The 15271-nt window shown below is 40.2% G+C and overlaps 1 long non-coding RNA gene across 1 annotated transcript in view; it reads right to left on the reverse strand.

The window, feature by feature from the left end:
- Nucleotides 1-1519: 1519 nt before the first annotated feature.
- LOC131993111 (uncharacterized) overlaps nt 1520-15271 on the reverse strand; it is an 18811-nt gene continuing 5059 nt past the window's right edge. The window contains exons 2-3 of the long non-coding RNA XR_009396278.1: nt 1939-2053; nt 1520-1788 (exon numbers count right to left, since the gene is read on the reverse strand). This is a non-coding gene — a long non-coding RNA (uncharacterized LOC131993111). The remainder of the gene's footprint in view (nt 1789-1938; nt 2054-15271) is intronic.

Here is a 15271-nt window from a genome sequence, read left to right on the forward strand (position 1 = left end):
AAATGAGCTTTCTTTCTTTTTTTCTTTCTTTCTCAGATTTTTACATTTACATATTCAAATATTATGTCATGATGTGCTGATCCACACTATGCAGTCTCTCTGCACTCTGTCAGTTTCACTCACCAACGGGTTCTTACTGCAGAAGTTGAGGGAAGCTTAACTAAGACAAACACGGCCATCCATCTACTTCCTCCTCACACTGCTAACAGTCTTCACCCAACAGCTGGAAGCTCTCTGTTCTCAGGAGGGAGGTCTATTCATCTCACTCTCATTCACTCTCTCTCTCTCTCTTTCTCTCTCCCTGTGATATTTTCACTCTTTTTCTCCACTTCTGTCTTCAGGGGTCCTTTTTTCATCTTGACCTTTCGGCCAGTTAATCTCAGGTCATTAGACAGCCATTTGTCAATGCCCGGACATCGAGGAGTGTAATGTCTGCTGGCCTCGCTCCCTCCACTTCAGATTCTTCACTCTCCCCTCTCCTGTCGCCCCTCCGCTGCTCTGCCGGCAGGCCTCAAGGCCCCGCGCTCACTTCTTCTCATCTTTTCCCTCTCTCGTTTTCCCCAAAGTGCTGATGGACAGAAAACTACAAGCTAGGCCTGAGGGAAGGCTGTGAGGCAGGAGAGAGCAAGCCAGGCAGGGAGATGCAGGGGAAGAGAGAGAGAGGGAGGTGGGTGGAACGACTAAAAGATAGATGAAGGGACAGTGTGCGAGAGAGTCTGGCACAGAGAAACAGTGGGAAAGACAGACTGAGAGAGAAAGTCCGAAAAATATGTTGAGTATGACAGAATGTGTCACAGGGAGATATAGGGGAACAGAAAGTGATGGAGAATGGCAGAAAATGGTTTTGTAAATGTTTGCTGTATAGAGATACATCTGTATGTCATCCTGACTTTGGATTACTGTGGGAGCACCAGAAGCCCAAAACTGTTCAAGTCAGTTTGCTGTCTTCAGTGTTCACCACAGGGGACTCCTGACAGTATCAGTGCATCAGGTTGGAGACACACAAGTGAAATACAAACAATCTTCTCTCGAGACAGCAAGACAGATGGCTGATATGACTGTCTATTGATGATGCATCAAATGCATTTAGGGCAAAATTCCTTGAAGAATAGAAGAGAATAAACTATATAGTCCAGCTGAGGTCGCTCTTAGTGGCTACAGCATTATTCAACTCACAGCACTCATAGGACTAAGGTTACAAAAAGATCAAGGTTATTAACCTACTGTCCTTCCTTCAAAAATGCCTGTTGTGTTTATTGTTAGTCAGCACTTTCTAGTGGCTGTATTCATTATGACAGGACCAAAGCAGGAAGTCAGTATTCTGTCCTTGCAGTGCCAAACTTTGCGTTGCAGGACAGCTAGCTAACAATATGTCCTACTCCAATAAACAGCCATGGACTTTTCTGATGCATATTTATTGTAGAAGCATACTGTGAAACTGAAACAACAGAAAAGCAGATACAAACAAGCAATTACAAGAAAATATATATTGACAAATAAATAAATACAAAGCAGAAATATATACTCCCATGTAGCTACTAACCACTTCAAAAATAGACAGTCAAAGCCACAGTAGGCTACTACAAATTACTAAACATTTGCTAAAAATCTAAATCACCAACAAAGGAACAGAACCATTGATTAATTACATAGACTATATATAAATAATGGATGTAGTCACCGTGACGTCACCCATTGGTTTGTGGACTTCCCATTAGTTCAGCGTTACACTCGTCGCCATCTTGTGTCGCCATCTTGTTTCCGATACGGTAGCAGACCATATTTGGACTGTGGAGGAGCGAGAGGGATCTGATCACTGACTACACGCCTCTCTACACCTCAACCTGACTGAGAAGAGTCGCTGTTAATTCATGTTAGCATTAACTGGGATGTTAGATTTGGCTAGTAAAAAACAAAAACAAAATGTATGTTACTTACCTCAGAAAAATGAACAGCGACTCCTTGGAGTGTCTGTTAGTCACTTTATTGACACGTTGCCGTGGACACACATTGTTCTGCTCCCCTCCTGATGACAGCTCGCCTTGTTAGCCACCTGTCAATCAAAGGTAGCATACGATTATTTATCTTTTTATCTCTATTTTCTTCTAAATGGGGCCATTAAAACTATTAACATCAAATTGTCTTGAAGAAGATTTTTACTAGCGATTGAGACCGTAGTGTTGTCCTAAAAAAAAATCCTGTAATACATCAAATGAGAAGTTTCTCATTTTGCACTGAAATGAATGGACAGAATTTTTTTGCAGCCAAACTTAGCGCTCCCTGCTGGAATTTCGGTAGAATGCAGCTTAAGGCACTTCCTGGTTTGCCTCAATGTTCAGACCCGGAGACTGCTGTTCATGGAACTACAAGTGAGTATTGACTAAAATTACTGCGTAGCAAAATGTATCTAGGTCAGGTTTTACGTCACATGCTTGTGTACAGAAGTTCAGTAACAATACTTATTTCAACCCAAATCTACAATCCAAGTAGTTTTACCTTATTCAAACCAAACTGCGCTTATACAACATGAACCATGTGTCAAAAACTGAGAGGGCTACATTCAGATCAACAAGATCTCCAACCTAAACGACACAATAGACCATTTGTCAATACCACCCATAACGACACATATGAAGGTTTGTCAGAAGCTGCTCATGGTACAGAGCGAATCATTCTAAAAATAGCACACGTCATTATACATACACGTAAACTTCATGGTTGTAAAAAAGGCTGCAGTTTCTGTGAATTTAGGCTACAAAACCACTGACCTAGGTTTAGGGGAAAAGACTTTCTGGTTTGGTGTTATAAAAGACAGTTTAAACAGCAAACAAATAGGTTAGGGTTAGGCGTCAAAAACGTAACTTACTTTAAATTTACTTTTGTTTTCACACGGGACACAAACCCTGTCCTCCTCGGTGAAAGTCCACCATTTGTTCGACCCATCTACCTCCCAACCCGAGTGTGGCATCCGCCATTAAAATCACTGTCAATCATTACTACTACGTCAGCAAGATGGTGGCGGAGGACAATCTAAGCTGTTAATATGAGTCGTATTTTGCTGGCTGTACAAATGCCTTAAATTGATGTTTTGGAGGGGAGAGCAGTCTGATTTAGATTAGAGGATGTGTTGATCTCCTGCCACTGGTAGTTGCATTAATTTAGGCTTCTGTTGTATCATAAGCGGTCGTTTGACCATTTAAGTGAAACTATAATCTTCAAATCAAATTGCTTTTGCTGCCTTAGCCCAGTATTTCCCAAACCACTTGGCCTGCATCTATTAGATCTCTTCCTGCTCCAACACAGCTCATACAACCGATCAACTCCTTATCCAAGCAAAATATCACATTCTGTTTTATTTATGTTTTAGAAAATGTCCCAACTTTTCAGGGCTGTAAATATTTGGTTTCAAAGGTGTTTTGTCTTTCATGGTTGATGCAATTTTAAACATTGCACTACAGAAACAGTCCACTGTTTGAGTCTCAGAAGTAAAAGGTTGTTCTTGTTAAACAGCAGTGTGGCCCAGATATTGCAGCAGAGTGCAGTCTTGCTTGACATAACTGTAATAATTCTGCCACTTGTAGTTTAACTGTTTTAACCCCAAGTGAATTCTTACTGTCCCTTTTTTTGCAAGTCCTTTTACCTTTTAACTAGCCATTAATTCTCTCCAACCTCTCCCTCCTTCTCTCCATCTATTCCTGACCCTTTCATCAATCTGTCCTCCCAGCGTGCACCCCATCCTCTAAAACCTCTTTTCCCTAAATCTTACTTACACGTGTCTCTGTGCTCCAATTGTTCAATCTCTTCGTCTTTTTCTAACTACAGAATAGTGTGTGTGTTTGAGGGAGTTTAATGTCCACCCAAGTAATAAATTCTGGAGCAGCCAAATAATAAATTATTCAATTAGGACTGGCGTTTGGGTTTAACAAAAGAGAGCAAGGAGGGAAGAGAGACAGGTGATTGTGGAGGCTTAGGAAATAGAAATGAAAAAAGAATTAAAGCTTAAGAAAGAGAATAGAAAATTTAACTACAGAGATAAAAAAAAAAAAAAGGATTCACTCTCAACAGGTGATCTGACCTCACTGTGAGTGTGAAAAGGAAATGTCAGCTAATTTGACACTAATCATGTGGTCGAGAGCTTCCTTTAGTCCGTCAATCAGCAGGAAATTAGTGACCGTGAGAGACTGCAGGATGAAAGAGACAGAGCATCAACCAACAGGATTACTGTTCATGGTTTCCCCCTGTTTAATAACAGTAATCAAATGTTTTAGAGCAAGTTCTTTCACCTCTCTGTGGAGTACTTTTTGAAGCTTTCTGCCAATTCGAGTTCTACTGAAATTACAAACAAAAAGGTTTGTCCAGGGGCGGTCTCACAAAGTTAGATCTCTTAAATTGGTGTGAACTTAGTAGTAGTAATATTACTACACGCTGTCATTGTATTTACTGTTTTTTTCATGAAACAAAATAGGGCCGTGGAGCTTGTTTCTGATGTGCACATTGTTTTGTTGTTGAACAACAGAACTCTGACAGCTAATAGATTTGCATCCACTACACTAGCGGGCAAGTATGTTATACAATTCACTGTCTAAAATCCCAAACTACCCCTTCAAGTTTGAAAAGAAAAAGCTTTATTTACTTATAAATCATGTCAAACTTTAGACAGGACATTTACTTGAAGTTGAACTCTTGCCATTTTTCCACTACTCAACTGAACTTGCTTATCCTTTCGCAAAAGTTTGGGATGTAGTACCAGTTAGTACCACCTCATTTGAGATTTCAAGCTAGCTGAGCTGATACTTCAAGATGGAGTTAAAGCACTGCAGTCCACTGATTGGTCAGAGAGAATCCTCACACATACCCTCAACAATAGCCAATCTACTTTCAATAGCAACTCAGATAACAACACCAGATTTTTTTGACAACATGTACTTTACAATTGACTAAGTGCAGGCGTTCCTGTTTGGTTAACTACTCAGCGAGTATCACGTTGAGGGTCACGTTATGGCTGCAGTACCATCACAAGTAAGTTAAGTCAAGCACAACTGTACCATGCAAGGCAAGACATATTTATTTGTATAGCACATTTCATACACGTAGCAATTCAATGTGCTTCACACAAAAACAATGAAAAAATGAGAAAATGAAAATATGGAACCATACACAATTTTAGCAATAATAAAAGTAAAAAGTAAAATATGTATGGAACACCAACGGCAAAGAGGCAGTTTATAAGTAAATGAGGGAATAAAAAAACATAAAAACAATGTGCATTAACTGCAGAAAGCATCCAAAAAGAGTTTGGTCTTAACTTTTGTTTTGAAAATGGCGATAGTTGGGGTGTTTTTGATGGTCTGGAAGTTGGTTCCAGAGATGGAGCCATAGTGGCTAAAAGCTGCTTCACCTCGCTTTGTTCTGACGGTCAGTTCCAGTAGTAGTTGTTTATGTTGTGATCCAAGGGACCTGGTTTGGGAATACTGTTTAAACAAGTCATGTAAGTAGTTTGGCCCCACCCCCTTCAAAGACTTAAAAACAAGCAGAAGTGCTTTAAAATCAATTCTGTAGCTAATTGGGAGCCAGTGACTTCTTGTCTTATTGAGGACCCTGGCTGCACTGTTCTGCATCATTTGAAGTGGTTTCAAACTTTTTTTTCAGGAAGTCCTGTGAAAAGCACATTGCAATTATCAATCCTACTAGTGACGAAAGCATGTATGATTTTTTTCCAGATCATCTTTTGACATATATCCTCTAAGTTTGTTGATATTTTTAATATATTTGTATGCTGATTTTGTGACTGATTTAATGTGACTAATGTGCTAAAATTTAGATTGTTATCTATAAGGATACCCAGGTTTTTTGCTATTAAGCCTTTCCTTTCAAGAAAGGCAGAAATCTTTGCAGTGAAAACATGGCAGTAGTCAGATCTACACAAGATCAAAATCTTTATGAAACTGGTCCCACATGCCTTTCTCCCCAGCCACACCCTCGAGTTCTTCCTGGGTCACCTGGAGGCCTCAAGGAATTACTTTAATCCCTCCAGGTGTTTTGGGTCTGCCCCATGATCTTTTCCTACTTGTATATCAGTACAATACCTTCAAGAAGCATCCAGATCAGATGCATGAACCACCTCAACTGGCTCCTTTCTATTCAAAGTAGAAACTTCTATCTTCAACCTCTCTGATGCACTAGACCCTGAGACTCATTCCGAGCCTTTCCAGTCGAGTAGAGATTGTATCTGGAAGGCATGGACAAAAAATTTTTTTGCTGTGTAATTTGGAGGATTTGTTGGCAGAGTACCATGGCCTCAGACTAGTGAAGTGCTAATCCTCAATCAAACTGCAAATCACCTGGGCTTGTCTGGAGGTCACGGGCCATGATGACCTCAATATACTTATCATCCTCATCCGGCACAGAATCCCTGTCAAAATTTGGCAGAATCCCTGAGACTAAACCTCTGTTTGTATTATTTACAGCCAACACCAGGCACAGATAATCTTGTTTAAACCACATTAAAGCTTTTTATCACAACAATACCTCTGCAGGTATAGTATTGGAAGTGTATATTTTTTGCCATCTTTTGTAGCGCCTTGTTCATTTTTTTAACCTTCTAACTAGCCCCACAGGCACACCACGTAATGAGATTCTGCAGCCTTTTTCCTCCTTTTCAATTTTTCATACAGCGCTAACAAAACCAACCTGAGCTGCTTTTTGTATAAATTTTCTCGAAATTGCTGAGAGATCACACTGTGCTGCTCAAGATCCCTCCAACTGTGACGGGTTTCTGCAGGTTATTTGTTCGCTATCTCAAAGTGACGCAGGAGCTTCGGCGTTGTGTGTTGCTCTCGGGTTTTCTAAGACGGCTGCATGTCCCCGCACAGCGAAGCCAGGTACAGAAAGCTCTGGCGCATACACTTTGAAGTGTTGCATAAATGACATGACGGAGAGGGAAAGGAGATGAGATGAGGAGGGAAAGGGGGACAGAGAGTCGAAGTGAGCGAGTGGAGAAGGTAAAACAGAGAGGTAGTAAGAAAAAGAGATTGCATGGAGGAGTGGGTTCATGCAATCTGCAAGAGGTCACACCTCCATCTCTCTTCTCATCTCTCTAAAGACAGACACATGGGCTCTGAGATGGATGGAGAGGCATCAGTAAACGAGTATGACAACTATTGCGGTGTCTCTCCGTGTTCCAATGGGTCCAAAGTGACTTATCTGTCAGTTACAATCTATGATCAAGTGTGTGTGTTTGATTGTGTGTTTATCTGTGTGTACATGTTTGTATGTGCATGCACACACAGATAGCAGTTGTTACAGCGTACGTGTGAGGACATCGTTCAAAATTGTGTCATCTCGGCAAGGAATAAAATTGTACACACACACACATACACATACACTCATACAGGCTGATGTATTGAGCTGTTATGAGTCCTTGGTTTGACGTGATGTCCGGCCTCAATTTTCACCCTCTAGCTTTGGTGTCCATCACTGCAATATCCTTTATTTGTGAGCGTGTGAGTGTGTGTTGGAGATCAGGTGTGTCTGTAATATTTGTGTGTCTGTTTGTGATAGTTGAGGTGGAATGAGGGCAGCGAGGAGGAGGGGACGGGGAGCCGACAGCAGCCTGACAGAAAAAAAACACACATCTGAAGGTGTGAGACGACTTAAAGGTTTTTCTGAAGCTTCATAAGTCATTTTGAAGCACCATGTGTGGCCATGTGGATACCCCATCTCGTCCCTGTGGCCATATTTCTGCCGCCATTTTGTGCCTCACTCTGGAATCGCTGGATTTAATCTGAGCCACAACCTGAATGTAGACGAGGCTGTTTTGTGTCCTTTTTCAAGCTGCAACAGTAAATCGCAGATATGTCCTACATCAGTGAGTACAAGAAATAATGTGACACTATATTGATCCCTGAAGAAATGCCTTTTTATTATTTGTTGTGTTTACCTCAACAGGGTGGACTGAAGGAGGACAGAATGTTAAACCACTGAAGAAAAATGAACATTTTGAGTTAGCTGCCCTCTGTATGAAAAATTACTTCTCTTTAAATATAGTTGTTGATCAATTTTGGTTGACATGCTCTTGCCTTTAAAAGATCCAAAAAGTTTTGTACTTAAGATTTTATAGTTTTACTCTACTAGGCCACGCCCCCAGTGCATGTAGCTTCTTAGTAGTATCTTAAATTATTCTGCAGAAATGTATTTAAACATCGTCTTAAGTGACAAATGGTTTGTTCAGCTGCTCGAGACAAAAATAATGTACTATGTCTGCAGGATCAGAAATACAAGAGGGTAATAAAAGGGTGACACACCAACAGTCATATTAATAGTCAGCATTATTGCTTATTTGCAGAAAAACTCGTAAAGACTAAACTTTTCTACCACCCTTAGATTGCATAAAAAAGTAGCCACTGTGACATCACCCATTGGTTTGTGGACTAGAAGACCTAGAGTCCCTTTAGTAAAACCAAACTCTAGACAAAACACTTGTAGGTGACCAAAATGTTACAATTAACTTTGATGAACTGAAAACAAACTCTGAAATGGCCAAAGTTTAACACTAAAGCACACAATGCATCGAAGCAAACTGTCAATCAGAAGGTAGCCACGCCCTAAACCATACCCTGCATTTTTGTCTATTTTACTTTAAACGACAGCTTAATTTACAAAATGAGCATCATGCTGTATAGAAAAAGACTTGAAACTAACACTTGACACAATAAACTTATTAGTAAAATTGTAACTTTCCTACAATCAGACTCCATTTTGCAACCAGTTGAGTTGCCCCCTGCTGGCCATTAGAAAGAATGCAGATTTCATGCACTTCCACTTGGCTTTTTTTTTCAGACCTGGAGGTTGCAGTTGCTAACTTGTGTTTCTTGGACAGTAGAGTGTCCCTGTTAACTGTAAGTAATAAACAACAAGTCAAAAAATGAACAATGTCTGCCTCCAAAAGTTTACAGAACTACCTACATGTTGTGGGAATGTTGAAAACCCAGTAGAACAGCCATATAAACGGTCAAAATCTGTCCAATAGCATGTTTAACTACTTCTGCAAAATGGTAGTCTGTGCCACAACACTAGCAGCAAAGAGACTCTGTGCTGCATGCTGATCTGTGCCTCGCTCTGCTCCTCGGCACCTTCTTACTTGACTGCGGTAGCGTCGTGCACAGACATGAAAGCGTACGCCTGCACACCTGCCACATTTCCACCGTAAGAGTGTGTTAAATCAATGCGAGCAGACAGAGCTCGTTGAATTTAGAAAGCGAGGCTGAGCTCCGAATGTGGTTTGACTTGCAGAAAATCCTTGTGTGTGTATGTGTTAGAGAGAGAGATCTGACTGGGGAATACTTGCAGTTTGTATTGAGCTCATATCTTTCAGTCACTCCTTTATGAAGCAAAACTGATGCAACAATATACCACCCTACACAGCCGGGTATTGTTACACATGATCAAAAGCCTGCCCCTCTCTCTTTCTCTTAACTACCTCTTTCTTTCTTCCCCTCCTCCTCCTCTCCTACTTCTCTCACATTGATCCAGTTTATCCCCTTAACTTTTCTCTCTCCCCTCTCTTTCTCAAACCCTCCCACTGCCCCCACCTCCCTGAGTGCTGGTAATATCCCTGTAGTATAGTATTGTCAGACTTTGATCAAAAGCCAGCCGCTCTCATTCACGCTGCTTCTCGCAGACCTCTCCGTGCTTTCTCTAATACTCTCTAGACTTAATGAGTACTATGGGCCTTGTTTGATAGACTGCTACACACACATTAGACAGACTTACTACCTTCTCACACGTTCATGGGTGACATGATTGCGCACACTGAGTCTGCACGGAGAAAGTGATGCAAGATAAAATGCTGACTTTACTTTCAAAGAGAATGAGGCAACAATTAGCACTCCCTTGCAGCGCTAATGAAAGATGATGTAGCCGAGCATCATCACTTCTCTCCTCTGTCCTGCGGAAGCCTCATCTCATTTGTATAACACAGCACCCTGACTTGTGTATATATGTGGGTGCTCACTGATTCATTCGGTAGAACATTGGAAATGAGACAGGAAGACCCTGTGCAGGCGTTGATTATCACATATATACACCGTCATGTTGGTCCTGTCTGAGCCTTTTTTTCCTGCAGGTGTCTGGGGGGATTTCAAGAAATTGCAAGCTGTAATACAGTCCTCCATGAGGCTATTCGTGCATTGATAGGAGCTCATGAATTCACATCCAAACTGTTATGTCAATATCGAGTAAATCTGCTTTATCACACACAAATATTTTGACTCCAGACTGAATTCATTAACACGCTCAGGCACAAACTCACTGGCGGAATATTAATTTGGGAATCCTTTGATAAAAATATTTGAGTAAGTGAGGTTGAGATATTAATATTCTCTCACTGTCTTTGAAAATCATTTAGCAAAGTAGATTTTCTTGTCAAAAACAAAACAAGATGTAAATTGAAGGTTTGTAAACAGATCTGACTTGTTTAATTTGTTTTTAGGCTTGGTCACATTTTGCCTGCAAGCTTCCTTTTTATTCACTCTGCCAGATGAGTTTGGTCACTTTCCCATTCAGACTGGCTGGTCTGGCCCTAAGCAGGCTAATAACTCCTTATCTTTATATGAGGCGGGTTCGATAGGATGACTGATGTCCAGCGCAGCTCAAGAAACTCAGAGCAAACTGTCAAACTAGGCTACACTCTGAGCAATAGCATACAATACATCTTCTTTGTTGCATCCATGTTGTTTCCACATTACGACATAATGCTCACAAACAATAAAGTCAGTCGAATGACTTCCCAACTTGGGAAATGGTACCATTCTAGTCTTTGTTTGGATAGTATGTCAAGCTTGTCAGCTTAGTTTGACCTTTTCTGCCTGTTCTTAGACTTCAGATGAATCTTCTTGGAGTTGTTGGCGTGGTCTGTAATATGGATTGTAAAAATCTTTTATGTTAATCAGTCTCTCTTGAGCCTGTTTTTGAGTTTGCATCTTTATAGAGAGTGTTCCAATCTGAAGTCCACATTTAAAGAAGAAAGGATAATATAAAATATATCATGCTGGTCTGAAAAAACAGTCCCATTCCATATGGAGCAGAGAAATGTCTCTCTGGATGTCTATAAAGTGAAAGGATATTTGGTTAAATTTAACCACTCTTGCCAGATTAAAAGTAAAAAATATTTTTTATTCCAACAAAACATTTATGGATATACTAAGAACAGTTTCAAAGGCTTCATTTGCAGCCCTCTGTATCTCCTAGTAGGGTGATTGGACGTCAGGTTGTCAGTTTCTGGCAAATAAATCACATAAACTAGAACAATGAACAAGACACTGCAAGATGTGAACAACAATACGAAGCATAACCTCAGCCATCTGTTGTTGTCACCAGTGTGCACATGTTGTTAGCATGTTGCCTGAAGTTATTCACACACACTTTGATAAAAGCTTGTAGCTGCCCATTGTGTCAAAATAAAAAGTCACAACCTGAAAACTGGAGCATCAGGTGGAGTGGCGTGATAGCAATGTGTTAGTTTCCAGTAGTCCAGTTAGGTTGGGTTGAAATGTCGTTAAAGGTCTGGATTGGATTTTGTTCCAGTTTCAGAGATCACGCTGCTGCACTGTTAGGAGCTACACATATAGAACAGGTACACACAGCTTAAAAAATTATGTGTGTTTGATCCCACATTACAAAGTGATGAATTTATGTGTTTAAAATACAGTATATTGAAGTAAATCATCATATTTCAATTACCTCTGCCTGCAGCGTTCACTCTGTGCTTTATCAGTACGACTCAGACCCCAAACTATTACTTTTCATCAATCTAACACTATTGAGTGTGTAAGTGTGTATTGATTTGCCAGAGGTGTCTGACGCATTGAATGCTAGTCACACATACACACATACACACACAAGCTGAATCTCCAGCTGTGATTTGCACAGGATTTAAGACCACCAACCCTCTTTTTCCTTTCGGGGGGTTTACACGAAATTGGGTTTCTTTCGGCCTTTGTTTCCTGCATCTTTCCCTCCAATCTCTTATTTTTTTGTGTCTCTTCTCAGTGAGTAAAGTCAATTACAGTTGACAATGAACAGACCAGACAAACAAAACCCCAAACTGGTGTTTGTTTTCTCTAGTTAGATTCTATCCAACCAGTTTCTTACTCTAAGACAGAGATACTCCCCTCCGTGCTGATGGGAGAATGACTCACATTGTCTACCACCTCTGTGAGTGTGTGTCTGGCATGAAAATGACACTCCAAAGCCTGCTAAATTACATTAGCGATTCTCTCTCTTCTTATATTATTTCATCAAGAAAAAGGTTAGGTTTTAAGCTCTTTTTGACACCTTATGTGTGAATTTAAAGTGGTAATTGACTTAAATTTATGTGATCATGATTTATTTGTGTTCCTCTGTGTTGCCAGTTCAATGTCATGCTCAGCGTCCAACAATATCGTCTATCAAACATCAACAAGTAGACAATTCCTTCAACAACAGCATGAATGAGGCCAATCTATCTATAAAAGCAAGGTGTGTGTGTGTGTGTGTGTGTGTGTGTGTGTGTGTGTGTGTGTCTAGAGCATATCTCACTGACCGTTGTGGCTTGCGCATGGCACAAATGTGTGCATCCTCGATTTTGAAGATTTTTGAATTCATTTTTCAAAATATCATTATTTACGTAGGACGTGTTGCAGCATCGCACTGTTTCCGATCAGACGCCTTTTAGGGGAGCTCCGCCCCATTGTGTGATAGGCCTACACCTGGTCAGTAACACAATTCCCTCTGGATTTCCACCCTAACTCATCTCATCTGTAAGTCTATTTAGCTTAACTATCTTTTGGAGTTTTAAAGTGCGCTACAAGGTTGATTTTCCAATAATATTCAAATAGTTTCCAGCAAATATCAATGCTAAATGTGTATGTGCTGGATTTTGTGCATACCTTATGAAAAGTAAGTGTTTCACAGAGTTGCAAATGAACTATTTCTGTGTCTCTTTATATCTCAATGTACATCCATGTATTACCCAATATACACTTTGTATATTAATATTACGCAAGAGTATTACACCTCATTGAACATCCCATATTCACACACAACCTCATTTGGCCATAATTGAAAAATCTACTTAATCTCCCACTATATGAATACATACTTCTTACGGGCACTGCACTAGTATTCATGAATATAAGACAAACCTCATTTTGACCATGTCAGGAACTAGAAAGTGTTCTTAGTGGCAGAGTGGCGGTGGCTGAGCCGGTGGATATCGGTGTTAACGTGACAGAGAACAATCTTAAAACAGTAACAGTGGGGACAGAGCTAACTGTGTAACCTGAGGGGGAACTGGCAGGTGGCCTTTATGATTCCACAACAACACAGTGGGTTGAGAAATAGTTGTCAGCAATAACTGCCCTGTGAGAGTAGAGCCAAGTGGCGGCAAATAGGTCAAACGATGGGAAGCACATGAACCAAAATGCATGTGCATCTGGAGTGGCTACCACAGCAACTTGATTGTTGGCAACAAAGAATAGAGAAGCTTGGATTAAAACACACACAGAAGGAGCTTCATTCCCTGTTCAGGATAGCATCACTCCACTATAGTTTGCGTAAAACAGGAAGCTGGAGCAAACAGCTTGACTCTGTCCAAAGTGGATTAAACTGCCTACCAACAGCTCTCTAATTGACATAGTACATCAGTTTCAGGAGGAGTTATCCACTGGAACAAAGAGTTGATTCATGTAAAGTAGTTATAGCATTCTTAAATTTATTTCATACATAAATTGTCAGTGTTTACAATCCAAAGGCATGACATTTAAAAATACTCCAGCATCAAATCTATTTGATCTATATACAGCGAAGCAAATTTGTGACAGTTGCGACATTCAATAAAAGCTTTAAATATTTCTGTACAAGCAGAGGACCTACTAACTAGCAGCATCCTGTTAACTCAGAACAGCATCTGCAGTCTGCTCAGTTGTTGCATTGCCTCAAAAAGTACTCAGAAAAAATATATTGATGTGTGAACTAAACTGCGCCGTGACGTGTTCCTGTCTCGAGTCAAGCCATATTGCTCAAAATAACAAACATTTTCATTTGTTCGTGTCTTTGCCTCAGTTTGTGCCCCTCAGAGCATACATTGACATTGTATGCACTTGTGCCTCATCTATATTTTGCTCCATGTTGCATCTAAATGCTAACAGCTAACCAAACACTCCCACACACAATGGATGAGAGAGTGCTACTTTCCCCACAGGTCTACACAATTCTGCACAGAACCTTTATTGTCTCTTTCTCCCCCACAGCAGTTAACCCGTCATCCAGTCATCTCGGTTCCCGACTTTACACCCCTCACCACTGCCACCGCCGCCACTCACCTTTCAATTCCTGTTTGCCTTTTGTGTCCTACAAACTTGTCATTCACCATCATTGTCAAAGTCACATCAGGATCACATGCTTCCTCTCCTCTGCAGCCATATGAGAACAACCTCTCTGTCCTCCCACTCTGGTTATATGAAACAATGTCCAGTGGGAGTGTTTCAGGAAAACCTTCATCCACAATCGAAGGTTGAATGTGTCAGCGGGCGGAAAAGTCTCGATCATTCCCATGAACACAAACAAACATATGCATTATGACTAACATTCTGTTTTTATCAGAATCACTAAAAGAAGTAAAGTTCTTTATTTTTAACTGCAAATAAACCATTCTAATCACATAAAATGTAAGTTTGATTGCCAAATTTACAAAGAAATTATATATTCTTTTGTGCAAAAATAACTGTTGTTGATTTTTTTTTTTTTAAAAACCTTGGTGCAATATAAAGCTTTCAAAGAGAATTGTCTGTATCTTTGTCATTTTATTTTTGAGGTCAGGGTAGATGAAAAATCAGACGGTGCCAGAGTGAGATTCACATGGACAGATGATAAAGTATTAAGTGATATCCACTCTTTTCTGAGGTAGCATAGCTGAAAGGTTTCACAATGACAGTCGCAGGGTTGAACTTGTTTGTCCTTTCAAAGCGTCCTTGAGTGAGACAGAGAGTGATTCCAAACTCCTGTCAGTCTACATTATGACTGGTGCATTGTCACACCAAAGATTATTCCACATGAAAATAAAAAATATTTTTGTATCCCTAATTTCACAATAATACTTCTTATATTATTTATTATAACATAAATAATACATACTATAATAATATTTCTGACTGGCCTCTCTCACCTAGTCATCTGAACTACAGTCAAATTGTCTTTTTTTGTCTAGGAAGTTTCCCAACTCATTAAAATGACC

Source organism: Centropristis striata, chromosome 20 (genome assembly GCF_030273125.1).
Source record: "Centropristis striata isolate RG_2023a ecotype Rhode Island chromosome 20, C.striata_1.0, whole genome shotgun sequence".
In the NCBI taxonomy this organism is placed as follows: domain Eukaryota; kingdom Metazoa; phylum Chordata; class Actinopteri; order Perciformes; family Serranidae; genus Centropristis; species Centropristis striata.